Consider the following 4587-nt stretch of genomic DNA (forward strand, 5'->3'; position numbering starts at 1 on the left):
TCGAATGTATAAAATGTTTTTCCTTTGTAGATCTACTGTAGATTGAAGCTTTAAACTCGTACTCATATTTTCGAAAGTTTTCATCGCACAAGATCCAGTGCCATGGGTGATTCGGGGTTTTCGCGACGCGAAAATGCGGTTTTCGCGGCCCGAAAAACCCAACATCTACTCCCACAGAATTATAGAATGGACGTAAGCCTAGTCTAAGACACATTCAGATTTGGGGTAGTCCAGCACATGTGCTAAAGGGAGATACTGATAAGTTGGAATCATGTACAGAAGTTCACTTGTTTGTGGGTTATACTAAAGGAATGAAAGGTGGTTTGTTTTATAGTCCCAAAGATCAGAAGGTCATTGTTAGCACCAATGCCCAATTTTTTAAAGAGGATTATGTAATGAACCGCAAGCCCATGAGTAAAATTATTCTTGAGGAAATAAGAGAGGACACGTCTAATTCAGTACCAACGATACAAGATGAGATACCACAAGAAACGGCAACATGTGTCACAAATGATGCACAATTACAGGTAGTGCCTCATCGTAGTGGGAGGGTTGTTCGGTAATCTGATAGATTCATGTTTTTGGGAGAGTCTTCAGACTTGATCCCTGGTGAATATGAACCTGATCCCTGGACATATGATGAAGCACTCCAAGATAAATATGCAGCATCTTGGCAAAGTGCAATGAACTCTGAAATAGAATCTTTGTATTCTAATCAAGTCTGGGAGCTTGTAGAACCACCAAATGGTGTAAAAGCCATTGGAAGTAAATGGGTCTACAAAAGGAAAAGAGGGATAGACGGGAAGGTGGAAACCTTTAAAGCGAGGCTTGTTGCGAAGGGGTATACTCAGAAAGAGAGAATCAATTATGAGAAAACTTTTTCGCTGGTAGTCATACTTAAGTCTATCCAGATTCTTTTATCTATTGTTGCTCATATGGATTATGAGGTTTGGAAAATGGATGTCAAGACAGTTTTCCTTAATGGAAGTCTTGAAGAAAACATCCAAATGAAGCAACCAGAGGGAATCATTGCGATGGGCAAAGAGCATCTTTTATGCAAGCTGAATCAGTCCATTTATGGACTAAAGCAAGCTTTGAGATCTTGGAACATCCAATTTAATGAAGTAATCCAGTCTTATGGATTCATACAATGTCTGGATGTGTCTTGTGTATACAAGAAAAGTGATGAAAATGTGGTGGTATTTCTTGTACTATACGTAGATGACATTTTGCTCATTAGCAACAATGTCAAAGTGTTTTCAGACATAAGAGTATAATTGTCCAAGAAGTTTGATATGAAGGGCTTGGGAGAATGTGAACATATTCTTAGGATCAAAGTAATAAGGGATCGCAAGAAAAGGATGTTGTGCTTATCCCAAGCTTTATACATCGATACTATCCTAGCTCGTTTTAGCATGCAAAACTCCAAGAATGGTTTTCTACCTTTTTGGCATAGAGTACCTTTATCTAAAGAGATGTGTCCTAAAACTTCAAAGGAGATAGAGGAGATGAAGGCAGTTCCTTATGCTTTGGTTGTAGGAAGCCTAATGTATGCGATGCTATGTACGAGACCGGATATCTGTTTTGTCGTGGGCATAGTTAGCATATATCAAAGTAACCCAGGACAGGGGCATTGGACAGCCATAAAGCATATATTAAAGTATCTTAAAAGGACTAGAAATTATATGTTGGTTTACCAGGCAGATGATTTGCTCCCTGTGGGTTACATGGATTTTGATTTCCAATCAGATAGGGACAATAGTAAGTCAACTTCAGGGTATGTGTTTACTTTGGGAGGTGGAGCCATAACATGGAGGAGTGTTAAGCAGAAATATGTTTCGGACTCCACCATGGAAGCTGAGTATGTGGCAACCGCTGAGGCACCTAAAGAAGTTGTATGGCTCAGAAACTTCTTGATGGACTTAGATGTGATTCCTGGTTTGCCCAAAATTATCACAATTTATTGTGATGATAGTGGTGCAGTAGCAAACTCGAAGGAACCACGAGCCCATAAGGCAAGTAAACACATTGAGTGCAAGTACCACCTGATACGAGATATCGTAAAGCGAGGAGAAACAGTAATCGCCAAGATTGCATCAGCAGATAATCTGACAGATCCTTTCACTAAGTCCCTTCCGGCGAGAGCTTTTGATGGGCATGTTGAGGGGATGAGGATCAGATGTATGGCAATATATATGGCAGCATAGTCTTTTAGTATAAATGAGAGATTGTTGGGATGTATACTATAAGCCTAACTTTTGTATGAACATCTATTTTTGAGATATTTTGAAATAAGAATCACTTTGGTCAAATGTCTGCATTTTATATTTATATATATGTCGATGCAGTTGTCCATTTAATTTATATTGTAAATAACATGGTGTGTGGTACCACACAGAAGATCATGTTATCGGTTCCTTATAAATTATAAATAGTAGCTCACAACAATTATGGATAGGGACAACCCATTAGAACGGTTGTAGAGTAATTTGGTATTAATTTGTCTTAACTATAAAATTACACTAGTACACTATGTGCGTATTGAGCAGGACCATTTGAGCTTGTTCGATTTATACTGACTATATAAAAGAACAGAATCTCTATTATTATGGATGTGCGTACTCTTAATCCTGATATAATAATAAACACATATACTTAGTATTTATTTCTTTAACTTATCAATGGGTGATATTTATTCGTTAAATCAATACGCCCAATAAGTTGGGAGATAATACCATTTATATGGTGTTGTTGATTATAAAAGGAAACTGTGTCCTATTTATTTAGGTTGATGATGTTCCCTTGAAGAGCTCATAAGGATTATCATGTAAACCCTACAGGTGGACTTAGTCCGACATGATAATAAAATTGAGTGGTACTACTCTTGGAGTTAGATGTTAATTAAATGAGTTGTCAATATCTCATTTAATTAACGGACATACAATATCTTAAACATAGGGAGATTAACGCACTCATGATAAGTAGGAGCCCATATTGTAACATGGAATTGGTGCGGTAGTTCAATAATGACCTTTTAGTAGTATGGGTTATTATTGATGAACTTGAGTTGGGTGTTCGGGTCGAACACAGGAAGCACAAGTCCATCAGAAGGGAAAAACCAATTCCTCCTCTCGGTCCCTGTTGTAGCCTCTATAAAGCCTCGTATTCACCCATTTTGTTTTTGCTTCCTACCCAAGAAAGGGGCCAGCCACATCCTTGCTTGGTGCCCAAGCAAGGGGTCGACCAAGCCTTGCTTGGTGCCCAAGCAAGGGGCCAGCCACAATAAAAGAAAAAAAAAGAAAAAGATAAAAGGGGGAGTTATAAAAGGGAGATTTTTTCTCAACAAAATTCTAAAAAAAATATGTTAATTTTTCTCCTGTTTTATCTGGTGCTAAGGGTTATAAAAGGAGAGGAGGTTGTTCCACAAAAAGATAAGTGATAAGTTTTGTTTTTCTCCACAACTCAACAACCCTCTCTTTTTCTCTAGGGTTGATGCCCCACATCTTTGTTTCTCCTTTTCTTTCCTCTAGGGTCGGCGCCCCACTTCCCTTTCTTCCTCCCTTTCTTCCCTCTAGGGATGGCACTCCATCTCCCCTTGGTGGCCGGGCCTTGGAGGAGAAGAAATAGAAGAGAAGAAGCACCTAGGTGGCTGGCGGTTTGGAGGAAAAGAAGAAGAAGGAGGCTCCCCTTTTTGCTTTGCATTCTTTGGTGGTAGGCGGCTTGGAAAGGAAGAAGAGGTTCAGGTATTTTATCTTGGTAGATCATCTCCCACACGATGTCTAAGAAGAGGAGAGGAATACAGCAGAAGATCAAGAGGTCTTAGTATACGAGGAAAGGTACAACTAGTTCTTATTCCACAGCGCAATTAGTTTGTTTTTCTTTGTATGGATCCTGAACACCAACACAAGAGGCCAGCGATCTTGTGCTTCAATCAAGGTGCGCTTTGATCAATCAAGAACTTGCTTGATTGATCAAAAACATGTCTGATCAAGCATGTGGGTTGCTAGGAAAGGTTCTGTGCTCGTACAAATTTTTGTACAGGGGATTTATACAGAACTGAATTCCCAGCGCCAACAGAAAGAAGCCTAAAAAATGGATCTCCCAAAAGGAGAGCCTCTCCCTTTCAAAGAGGAAGAAGCTCCTTTATATAAAAGAGGGCATTTGGGTGCCACACGACTCGTGGTTCGACCGTGTGAACCTCACACGACCATGCCCACTTCCCTCTCGGCCAAGGTCACATGGCTGTGTGACCCTCACACGGCCATGCCATGCTTTGTCCCTAGTTGGCTTGCACGGCCATGCAGATCCACATGAACTAGCCAGTCTTCGTCTCTAGAAACATCACACGGTCGTGTGGCACACACGACCGTGTCATTCTTTGGCTCTAGAAAGGTTGCACGACCGTGTAACCATACACGACCGTCTACTGGTTGGCTTCAAATGTGACACGGTCATGTGGCTCTCACACAGCCATGTCATTCTCCTTTGCTGCTGATGCTATACGACCTATCATCTCCACACGGGTAAGGCCATTTTCCCTTGGCACGACCGTGTAGCTCTCATGGCTGCCGTCAACTTCCTTCGTTT

This window comes from Zingiber officinale, chromosome 11B (assembly GCF_018446385.1).
Source record: "Zingiber officinale cultivar Zhangliang chromosome 11B, Zo_v1.1, whole genome shotgun sequence".
Lineage (NCBI taxonomy): Eukaryota > Viridiplantae > Streptophyta > Magnoliopsida > Zingiberales > Zingiberaceae > Zingiber > Zingiber officinale.